This window comes from Diabrotica virgifera, chromosome 3, assembly GCF_917563875.1.
Source record: "Diabrotica virgifera virgifera chromosome 3, PGI_DIABVI_V3a".
Classification (NCBI taxonomy): Eukaryota; Metazoa; Arthropoda; class Insecta; order Coleoptera; family Chrysomelidae; genus Diabrotica; species Diabrotica virgifera.
In genome coordinates this window covers 253,020,006-253,032,557 of record NC_065445.1, presented here as the reverse complement: position 1 = coordinate 253,032,557, position 12,552 = coordinate 253,020,006, and positions in this window count along the sequence as shown.

Below are 12,552 nucleotides of genomic sequence, written 5' to 3'. Positions count from 1 at the left end.
ATAATAAATCACCAATTTGAGAATTTCCGTAAACTTATAAGGGTTCAATTAAATAACTTATTTTTAAATATCTCCGATGTTGTAAAAAGTGACAACTGGGGTTTTTGCAAATAACGCCTCGATTCTCTAAAATCCTATGCTATTCAATATCGTCGATTAAGTCTTAAAGAACGCAAAGATGCAATATTGGTAACCAAAACTGAAGATAGTCCTTAACGACTAGTTCACATATTTAATACAAGAGAAAAATTTAACTCTAGCCTGTTGCTTTCACGCTACCTGTTAACCTTAGCTATGTGTTTTATAATCCTCTCCAATACTTCTATGAATTTCTTCGTTTCTTACTCTATCTGTCTATGATAATATGTTTGATCAAAAAATGAGTCTGTGCCATATGTTAGAACAGATAGGACATACTAATTAAAGGATATTCTTCTTTTAACCTTCCGATGACCAACCTTCTTTTGTTACACGGATGACCAAGGGGGGGGGGAATGACCCCAGGTCAAAAATGTCAAAAATTACAATTAACAAAAAAATAAAGTTTTTTTTTAATTTTAATTTTTTTTTATTTTTTTTTATGGCATGGACTTTATGTCATTCAGCCAGTCACAACATGAGTGTTAGTGTCATGTGTATTGTGTATGTTGAGTAAGTGTCTTGTTACTTTGCAAAGTCGACGTCATTAGCCTAAAACTACTTGGAATTACACATAATACACGGTATTTTACTAAACATCAACTTCAGAATATATTTTTTATTGTTGTTCTGAAGCAATTTTCTTGTGGCATTTTTACAATTTTAACTATTTATAATGGGAAATAAGCCACAATATCATTAAAAAATTTTTTTTATTCGTAAAATATAGGGAATTTTTTTTATTTCAAAATATGAGGATATCTAAAATGATATTAAGTCAAATAAAAAAATAATGAGTTAAAAATTGAAAATACTTTTGAATTTATTAAAGAAAAACATACGCTGGGGTCACAATTTCCCCCGCTTGGTCATCCGAAGGTTAAAGGTGATAGATACATCACCTTTAAAGATATCATGGATTCTTCCATCTGCTGCCTATCTTAGAGATGTTCTCCTTAGCAGCTGAGCCGTTTCATTATCTCTGCTAATTCTTACCAGATGTCCAAGGTATATACAGGGTGTCCCAGACTGATTTGTCCAGGCTATATCTCTTAAACGAATAGAGATTTTCGAATGGGACAAAAACTTATCTATTCAATTTGTAATACACTTTAATATGGTATAGAGAAAATATAATAATAGTCTCCCGTTTTATACCGCTCACGTGGCTTTGGGAGTATAGCAGGGTAGTCTGCTATATCTAGGGCCTACGGTATACAAGGAAGGTAACAGGGCCAGTGCTACGCTTCAACCGCCTATTATTACCCCTGGTTTTACCCAAGGTACTCATTTTATTCAGGCTGAGTCGACCTGGGGCCTATAAACATTTTTAAAAATGTCTAGTTGTTCTTGCCGGCGGTAGGAGTTGAACTCCGGACCACCGGCACGCTAGCCTAGCACAGTACCACTCGGCTACGCCGGACCCTATAGAGAAAATCATCCCCTAAATATCCGTTTCTTAGTTACAACCCCTAACTTTAATTTTTTTAATAGCACTCTGTAGATTTTTTTATAATTTTGGATGTGGTTTTTTCTGTAATCGTCTATTCAACAGATTTTTTTAAAATAAAATCGGTTCGTAAATAACCAAGAAAATATCAGTTTATTTTTGTTAATTATGTGTCCCAGACTAATTTATCTAGGCTATATTTCTTAAACGAATAGAGATTTTCGAATGGGACACAAACTGATCTATTCCATTTGTAATACACTTTAATATGGCGTAGAAAAAATTCATCCGCTAAATATTCATCCTTTAGTTACAGGGTGTTATTAAAAAAATTAAAGTTAGGGGTTGTAATTAAGGGATGAATATTTAGGGGATGAATTTTTTCTACGCCGTTTTAAAGTGTATTACAAATAGAATAGATCAGCTTTTGTCACATTCGAAAATCTCTGTTCGCTTAAGAAATATAGCCTGGATAAATTAGTCTGGGACACATAATTAACAAAAATTAACTGATATTTTCTTGGTTATTTACGAAACGATATTATTTTAAAAAACTCTGTTAAATAAACGACAGAAGACCACATCTAAAGCTATAAAAAATATACAGGGTGCTATTAAAAAATTAAAGTTAGGGGTTGTAACTAAGGAGTGAATATTTAGGGGATGATTTTTTCTACGCCATATTAAAATGTATTACAAATGTGCAATAGATCAGTTTTTATCCAGTTCAAAAATCTCTATTCGTTTAAGAGATATAGCCTGGATAAATTAGTCTGGGACACCCTGTATAATAGCTGTCGACGACTTTTTTGTTTGACACTTAATTCGTTATCATTATTGTCTCTATTTCATTAATTAATATTCAGACCTATCTTACATGTTTCATCACTAGGTTCATTTAACATATAACTGGCCCTTTTGGAACTCCTGATGTCAAGATATGGCGGTCATACACCAACTACGGTCTTTGTTTCTATTAAAATTTATAGACGTATTTTTGCATATTGTAGAAGCCTCGGAGGTGTAATCAGAGAAGGTTCCCATTGTTTTCATTCTGATGGGGTGTGGAATAGCATTAAATTGTTTTATATGCCATTAGTGTGAAAACTTGATCTTGTTGTAGCAGTTGCCGCTAGGGCATCTATGCCATTTCGTTCGTTGCAATCCGGGACTGCATACTGTGGTTTGTTTTGGTTGGATCGGGGAGAGCAGCATATGTGCCTCCTGATGAGAGACTAATATATTTCGAAACCGGTAGAGGTGCTTGCTGCACTCTCTGATTGGACTAGAATATATATGGTTCGGCTGTATTTTCGTTTTGCAACGAAATTGAAAATGGTTATTCATTTTTTATTTACATTTACTCTGATTTGAGTACGAAGGGAACCATTCTCGTTGGAACTTTACCGCGCTGAGCAGATGGGACGTGAATTGTAAATTGTAGAATTCCCTCATCTTCCTTAGTCTCAGCATCCGTATGGCTTGCATATTGTAGAAGACTCGGAGGTGTAACCAGAGAAGGTTCCCATTGTTTTCATTCTGGTGGGGTGTTGAATAGCATTATGTTGTTTTATATGCCATTAGAGTGAAAGCTGCCGTCTTCCAGGTATTTTTTAATTTAAAATATTAATAGTATAGTATATTGCTTTCGTCGCTTTCGCCTTCAGATCCATTTTACGGGGTGGATCAGTCCCCATGATCACTGTATTTTTTCACTAATATGTCTCCATTTCTTCCGGTCTATTGCCTTCTCTTTCCATTTAGTAATCCCTGTCCCTCTTAGGTCCTCCTCTACTTCAGTTAGTCATTTCGATCTGGGTCGACCACGTCTCATTTTTCCTCCTGGTTGCCACAATATTCCTTGTCTCTATATTAAAATATCAATACTTACTTTACATAGAGTGTTTTTTTAATATTCTAGTTTTGTTTAATTTAGCAGTAGGAAGGGATATTCTCATCACAAACGAGATAAATTTAGAAGACTAGAGGGAACTTGTGTACCATACAGAACATCACTGGTTCTTATACACTATCCATTCAATCGCAATGTTTATTCAGTTTTTTAGTTTATTTAGTGAGTATCTTGAGAAGGGTATTTTCAAAAATAAATTATAAGGAAGGGTTAACGAGGGTCGCAGTTAGTTAATAGCATAAACTTACATTGGTATACATGATTATACAGAAACACTAAAGAAGTCATTTTTTATACTTAGTTGTAGTAGGTCGTAGTTGAAAGCCTGTGTATTTGCAGATGATATTGTTATTGTGACAAGAACTGAAAAATCTCTGGAAGAAAACATAAAAATCTGGGAAGGAGAATTAAAAAATTACAATCTAATAATTAATATGGAAAAAACAAAAGTAATGGCAATATCCAAGAAAGAAGTTAACCTAAGTATTGAAATCCAAGGCAACAAAATAGAACACGTAGATATATTTAGATACCTTGGAATAATTTTATATAAGAAGAGAACACAAGAAGACGAAATTGGAAATAAGATAAAAGCAGTCACAAGAACATATCATTCGCTGTATATAAACGTCTTAGATAAAAAGGAAGTAACAAGGGAAACTAAAATGATATTATTTAAAACAATTTACTTACCTATCACTACATATGGAGCAGAAAATTGGGTATTGAACGACGAACAAAAAAATAGATTGCAAGCCGCGGAAATGAGGTATTTAAGAAAAGTCGTGGGAACTAGGAGAACCGATAAAAGACTTAGTGAAGATATTAGATGATAATTAAAAGTAAAATCATAAAAGAAAAAAATTAATGAAAAGAAATTAAAATGGACTGGGCACTTATTTAGAATGAACGAAAACAGACAAGTTAAAATGACATGGGAAGCGAGGCCGATAGGGAAAAACAGGAGAGGCTGACCAAGGAAAACGTGGGATATAAGTGTGATGGAAATATTGAAGAATTGAGGAAAATCATGGCAGGAAGCCAAAGAATTAGCTAGGGACCGAAAAAAGTGGCGTAAGTTCGTAGAGAATAACGAGTAAAGAAGACACCTCGACACCTTCAGGTATAAGAGGATCATCGATTATGTATGTATGTAGTAGGTCGTAGTTAAAAGTAGGGCGTAGATCTGGCAATGCTACAAGTCAAAAAAAAATATAGCAAGTCAACCTCACGAGCAGGACAAAGCACGAAATGAAGTTTGCTATTGAACAAATGAACGATATGTGCCCACATTGCAAGGCATTTAAGTTTAAATGTGGCCTGGAATGTGATGCGTAGGGGTGGAAAAGACAAGAATTCTTGTCTTGATAACTACTTCTTGTCTTGTCTTGAGAAAAAGTCAAGAAATTTAAAAAAATCGTGTCTTGACGTTTTCTTGATATCTTATATTGACTCAAGAAATTTCAAGATCTTGAAATTTCTTGATCACCTGGTCCGATGATTCCCCGGCGGCCTTTTTATTGCGTTGCGTGCTAACACGGCCTAATAGATCCCAGAATGATCTACAGAATCCAATACCAGAGCCGAAAAATACTTAAATGAGCCTAGGTCAGAAGATACTGAGAATATACTTGATTGGTATAGAAGACACGAAAATGTCTACCCGTAATTATCGAAAAATAGCCAAGGATTTTCTCAGAATGCTAGCAACATCTGTACCTGCGGAAAGGCTAGTTTCAAGAGCAGTTTTTTTTTTCAAAGTCAAGAAGTCGGCTAGACAAAGTATTATTTGTCTTAATTAATGGCTTATCAATTCTGATTAAAAAATTTATGTTACATTTACATTATTTACATTTTTTAAATCGTTTTAACAAAAAAAGAGTGTTTAATACATTAAAGTACGTTATTTTATGTTAAAATATATTACATTTTTCACAAATAAATACGTTTTAGAGTTTTCATTATTATCTAGTCAAGATATTTCAAGATTTCTTCATTTTTGACAAGAAATCTTGGTATTGACATCAAATTTCTTGTCTTGTCTTGAAATCTAAAATTACTTCTTGTCTTGATCTTGTCTTGAAATCAAGAAAATATCAAGACAATTTCTTGAAATTTTCAAGAAATTGACGACCCCTAGTGATGCACCAGTGGCTTAATTATTTTGGCTCATATAGCTAAAACAAAATAAAATCTGTGGAGTCAGATCCTCCTCCGCTATTCTTTATCCTTCGCGAGGATGTGGTGACGGTATCATACTCGACGTATGGCTGCTATCCATTCTTATCTCTCCTGGGTGTAGTGTGCTGTCTCAGACAGAGGGAAACCGGGGGTGCTCTTTATTTGGACTGACCCTCGAACAAGCGATCTTCCTGGGATTCTTTTACCAACTACTATTCTTTTAATCTATTCAGCTAGTAATCCTGTAAAAGTAAGACGGTGAGTAGATATTTACTCCGAAGCCAATAATCCCCAGTCATATACATACACAGATAAACACACCATTAACATAATATATTCAATGAAATCAGTATCATAGTTATCTACCTAAAACAGTAACCTGCAAAAATTTATATAAAACTGGTTTTCCCTACCGTAACTCTTAACCAATTATTCCAGAGTTTCCCATCTCTAATCATAACATGATTTGTTAGTCTAAGTAACAGTTTTTACAAAATTTACTGCCGAAATTTCTAAAAGGGACGTGCCCGATTTAACAAAAGTTTATGCAAACATGCAAAAAAGCTTCTGATAAAGGACATCTGAAATAAAAACGATGATTAATGTTAACATTTATTTTATGAAACGTTTTAGATAATGTGCTTTGTTCTTGTGATACCGTTTAATTGGAGTAGAAGTATAAGTTAAATTAAAATCTAAGCTGGAGCTATTAAAAAAATATTAAAGAACTGTTGTAATCAACAACAACATTGATCTCTGTAAGAAAACTTTTACTGTCTTCTTTCTTCTGTATTGAATTGAATATATACCAGGAAGCTATGTTACATACCAGATTAAGTAAAACACAAGTGTAATTTAAATAAAGCAGTTTAATTCTGATGCTGCCTCTGGTTAATTTCCTAGGAGGTAGATTGACAACTAACACTCCATCTTTTAGGTGGTCTTTCGGGGGTCTTAAACCTGACGGGTTGTTCTCTAGAGCAATTTTTGGGAGTATATTTTCATCCATTCGTCTTACATGGTTGTACCACATCCTCTTGCGCTGCCTTCCCTATCTTACAATATATTGAATTTTGCATTGTTCTCTAAAGTTTGCATTCTTTGATAAATAAAATCTTTCTTCTTAATAAATAAGTAACAAAAATAAAGTTATTTTCTCCTTTTAATAAACAGTAATATTCAATCCTGGCGATGATAAGATCCATTGTTGAGTACCTTCGAACAATAAATACAGTTAATGGAAGTGATAATATAATACAATGCGGTAGTATACACACATCAAGGTGAAAGAATGGTCGCTGCTGGTATAGCATTAGACATGGGGCGGATCAATTAATACTCGATCCGGTAAGGAACAGGAAGGCGATCAATCAATACTTGGTTGCCGTGGCAGTACGGTTTGGCCTTCAATCAACATGTTAAGAGCACGGTTTGGGAGCCCCTACTGAACCATCTTTAGCAGAGGCAATTAACCTCCAGTCAATACCCTTTGGCCAGTGTAGTTGTTACCAGATCAATTCTCCGGTAGAACTCTCCTGCTATTGTGGCAAACGACGTTTTATATCATTTCCCGTAATCCATTTCCACCGCGCATTTAACGTAAGTGACGAATAGAGGGTATTTAAAATATTTTTTGAAGAATTAAAGACGTTAAAGACATTTTTGCCTTTAATACATACCACTAGTTTATCATCATCATCATCACGTAGCGCTACAACCCCGGGTGGGTCCTGGCTGACTGTACAACTTACTTCCAATTTGTTCGCTCTTCCATCAACCTAGGGTCAAATGGGATGTTCATTTTTCGGAGATCTGCTTGGATGTTATCTCTCCATCGCATTCTGGGACGTCCGAGTGGTCTTTTGCCTGTAGGAATCTCCTCCCATACCAGTCTTACAAGTCTCTTGTTATGAAGTCTGTGAACGTGGCCTGCCCATCTTAATCTCTGTGATCTAATTTCTTGGACAATATCGGTGTCATTGTAGAGTTCATTTAATTCAAAGTTGGTTCTGATCCTATACTGGTTTGTGTTAATGTCGTGATGCGGTCCGAAATTTGTTCTAGGTATTATTCGTTTAAAACGTCTGATCTTTTCTTCGTTTGATTTGGTCATGGTCCACGTTTCGTAACCATATGTTAGTACAGGTCTGACTATGGATTTATAGATTTTGATCTTGGAACTTCTTGTAAGATTTTTTGATTTTATAAGCTTATCCAGTGCGAATAGACAGCGATTTGCTGATTGGATTCTGTCTTTTATGTCTTCAGTAACATTGATGTCAGCTGTTATTACGGCCCCCAGATACTTCAAACGTTGTACTCTTTCGAAATTGAAGGTGTTGACCGTCACATTTTGTCCTGTCCTGTCTCTTCGTGTCGTTCTATTTATACACATATATTTCGTCTTCTCTTCATTAATCCTCAGCCCTACTTCGCTTGTTGCTCCTTCCACCTTGTTGAAAATGGCTTTTGTGGATAGGATGGAGTCTCCAACGAGATCAATGTCATCTGCGTATGCTAGTAACAGCTTGGGACCTTGAACCGATAGCAGTTCTGTTTTTATTTCGGCCGACCTCATGGCTTTCTCTAATACAAGGTTAAAAAGTAGTGGAGATAACGCATCACCCTGTTTGAGTCCACTGTTGATTTCGAAGCTGTCAAACAGTTTATTATTTACACGAACTTTTGATATTCCACCCTCCATACAGACTTTAGTCATCCGAATGAGTTTCTTTGGTATTGAGAACTCCGCCATGGCATTCCATACTTGGCTTCTTTCTACGCTGTCATATGCTTGTCGAAATTCTATGAAGAGATTGTGTATGGGTCTATTATACTCCCATCCCTTTTCTAGAAGCTGTCTCAGCGTGAATAGTTGATTTATTGTGGATCTGTTTGCCCTAGAACCGGCTTGATATTCTCCTAGGACATTTTCAGCATAAGGGGTTAGTCTACTAAGAATGATGTTTGAGAGGATTTTATATGCCGTGTTTAAGAGTGAAATTCCTCTATAATTCGCCCATCTTGTTTTGTCCTCCTTTTGTGAATGGGCACTATGATGTTTTCCTTCCATCTTGCTGGCATCCTTTCTTCTAACCATATCTGTGTTATTAATTGGTGGATTTGGCGATGTAATGTTTCTCCACTATATTTCAGAAATTCTGCTGGTATCTCGTCAGTACCCGGCGCTTTGTGATTTTTCAGCTTATTTAAGGCCTTTCGGGTTTCTTCAAAAGAGGAATTTTCGACGGGCATGTCTGCTGTTATATAGATCTCTTCTTTGGCCTGTTCTTCCTGAATGATGATGTTTAGAAGGTCCCTGAAATACCCTTTCCATTCTTCTGTTAGTTCTTTATCGTCGATTATCGTATGGTCTTTATTATCTCTCAGTGTATGGATAGAATTGGTTCTATGTCCTCTTTTCTCAGTGGAGATCGCTTTATAGAATTCTCTGGAGCCTGGTTTGGGTCGGTCTCTCTCCATAGCTTCATATTTTTGTTGTTCGCTAGTTTCTTTTCTTTGTGCGTATCATTTTTCTTGTTTATTTTCGGCAGTCGTCGTATTCCTTTTTACTTTTGTCTGATTGTAGTTGTATCCAGGTCTTCCTTACTGTTTGTCTTTTTTCCAGCTGTTTCCGACATTCATCGTCATACCATGTTTTTGCCCTCTTCTGCCTACTCCTTCCAAAGATCTTGTCAGCTGTCTTGGTTATTATTTCGGCAGTCGTTTCTCACAGCTCTTCTATATCATTTTAAACTGTTTCAGAGTTCAAGGTTTGTTCAAGTTGTTCTATATATTTTTGATTGTTTGTGGGTTCGTTATTGTTTTGTTGTATTTGTGGCTAGATATTGACATGATCTTTGTGTCTGCCTATTCCTCTGAGGCATCTTACGTTTATGATATTGTTCCCATGTCGGGCATCTACAATTATGTGGTCAATTTGGTTTCGCGTAATATGGTCGTTTGAGATCCAGGTTTGCTTATGAATGTCTTTATGCTGAAACATAGTTGACTTTATTAACATATTATCAGCTGTTGCATTGCTGATACCACTAGGTCGTGAGCGTATAAACGGGATTGTAAGTGTGCTTAAATGTTTTTGTTTATATCATTTATTGCTATCAGAAATACCGTTGAATTGAGTATGGGTTTCTGTGGTGTACCATTTTCCAAATTATAAATATTTGAAAAAATATTATTTATTTTCACTTGAAAAGATCTATTGTTTCATTAAAACGTTTTGAATGAAGACAAGGCAGTGACCTTGAATATTCGGTTAATCCTCTACTGTTTTGTATTTGTGTGTCTGTTTTATCATTAAACATCTCATACTTAATAGATAACGTCTTTCATATAATATTACTTTTATCTTTTGTTTTCAGAATGTAACAGAACGTATTATGGAGTAGTGGGAAAAACCTACGACCTAGAACTGCATCGCCCCAAAGAAGACAAAATTCCTTTTATTTGCTTTCTAACATTTACTGCAAACGGCGGGGATTCTGGCGACCTTATACAGGTAAAACATTTATTTTTTATTTAACTTTTTATGTACTTCCCTGACATAACTTTTCCATATGAAAGTATAAAAATACAATAACTACCCTTCGAAATACGCAAAGTAATATAATGTTTTATTTTGTGTATGGAATTTGCGACAACTCTCGAGAGCAGAGGAAAAAACGAATCAAGATAGAAAATTCGAAATTAAATTTTTTATTAAAAAGCTAACGACGTAACATACTCTAAAAAGTTAATGATATTTCGATACGGGTCACACCTTAGCTTCAAAATTTATTAAACTTCATATAAAATCGTTATAATAAAAAAATATGACTCTCCCTATTATGACATTTGGTTTTTAGTTTTTATTGTTGTCTCGTACAGTGCCGGTTTAACCTAACTTCAGGCCCTGGGCACTGGAGATTTAGGGGCCCCCTTCATTTCTATTCGTTGTCAGTTTCTTAACAAAAAAACACATGCATTAACTATAAATGTTTATTGTAAAATCCATACAATATTTTTTTAAATAAACAAGAAAAATATCAATCCTAAAGAATATTCCAAAAATTACATTTAAAGATATAAAAAACAGAAAGTTCTACAAAACAACGCATGACAAAGAAAAAACATATTCTAAAAAAGACAAAAATTAGCTCACTTTTTTCCTGACTTGGCATTAGTAAACTGCCATATTAATACTATCAAAATTCAGTTGCTCCAGTTCTTCATTTTCTATAATAAAATAGTGATAATGCGTCTAGGTTTTCTTCACCCAATATATTTATGTATCTTTATTCTTTTTAAAGCCGAAAAAGACCGCTCGCCCGACGCATTAAAAATTGGTATCGTAAAATAAACTTGCAGTAAAGTTAAAAATTGGGAAAGGTTGCGTTTACATCCTGGATGACACCAAATTTTTGAAATGTTTATTCAAACTTTGGCATAACGTAATAAAATAAGTAATTTCACTATGCAAGTTCTCTTTGGTTTCATCAACATCTTTTTTATATTTCTCGCATAAAATATTAATTCACGCCTCTTTTAGCGCCAAAAGTTTCTACAAGTTTTGTTTTCATAACTAATTCATAACAAATTTGGTCAGACAGATAGCTAACTGAACCTTTTCCTTTATTCGTATTTCGCTGTAAATGCTCAGCTAAGAAGTTGTCATAAGCCAAGTATACAAGACAATAAGTAATTTCCTTTATGACGACTCGTTAAATCCCCATGAGATCAACGGAAAGCTATTTAGTCCTTGAGAAGCAAGTATTAATTTAATGCTGACACAACTCTTCTTAGGCCCTTTACCCAATAGTCCATCCAATAACTCAATCTAACTGATGATCTTGTTATTAATGTAACCATAGAGTTCAGATGAAATTTACTTTATTCGTGAGATTTAAACAAACTATTCAAATGTTTCCAGTGGATAAAATACATCAAAAATCAGTTAAACTATTTTTTTCAATTGAAAATAACTTGCATGGGTAACCATAAACAGCTTTAACACTTGCGTCGTATACTAGACAATCTCTCTTCTCTCGTCCTCCATTGGGTTTTACTCTATAAGAGTTGCTTTCACCTAATCTTCCATAATAAGCTTTGTCTCCAGCTTCATACATTTTTTTGCAATTTTTAAGGAATCAGTCTTTTGTTTAAAAGTTATTACAGTTCTTATAAAGTTATCAGTCCATCACACAGTTATTATAAAGTTAATATCAGATAATTTCGAAATCGAAGGTATTTCGTTGTCTTTTTCTCTATTTCAGAAAAGATATACCTCGATTATTTAGAGGACTTTATTGTTATTCTTGTAAGGAAGGGTCACTACGGGCCCCTCCTGGGCCCGGGCCCCTGGGCGCCCGCCCCAAGCGCCCAGTGGATAAACCGGCACTGGTCTCGTAAGAATTTAATATCAACATTTATATTGCTGAGAAATAATAAAGAAACCAACACAACAAGGTTATTTATAATGATGGGCGTATGAAAATTAGTCCATTAAAATGATACATTTTTTAGACCATACCTTGCATTTATTAGAGGAGTCAATTTTATTTTTTTAGTGTGTAGGGGGGATCAGTAGAAGCTTAAGTTCAAGTTTTTGGGATCGTCAACCTTGACACCCTTGTCCCTCGGCCGCCATCTTGGAAACGGTGTGCAAAGGGGATTCGCGCTATATCTCGTAAACTACCAACCCTACGGAAAATCTAATAAAACATAAAATGTACCAAATTAAATTTTCTACAATTTTATTTCTATCACTTTTTATCATCAAATGACCAACAAAAAAGATATAAAATTTAAAAGGGGTAAACCCTGTAGTTGGCTGTATACCTTCGTTAAAACAACGTAGAATGAAGTAAGCACT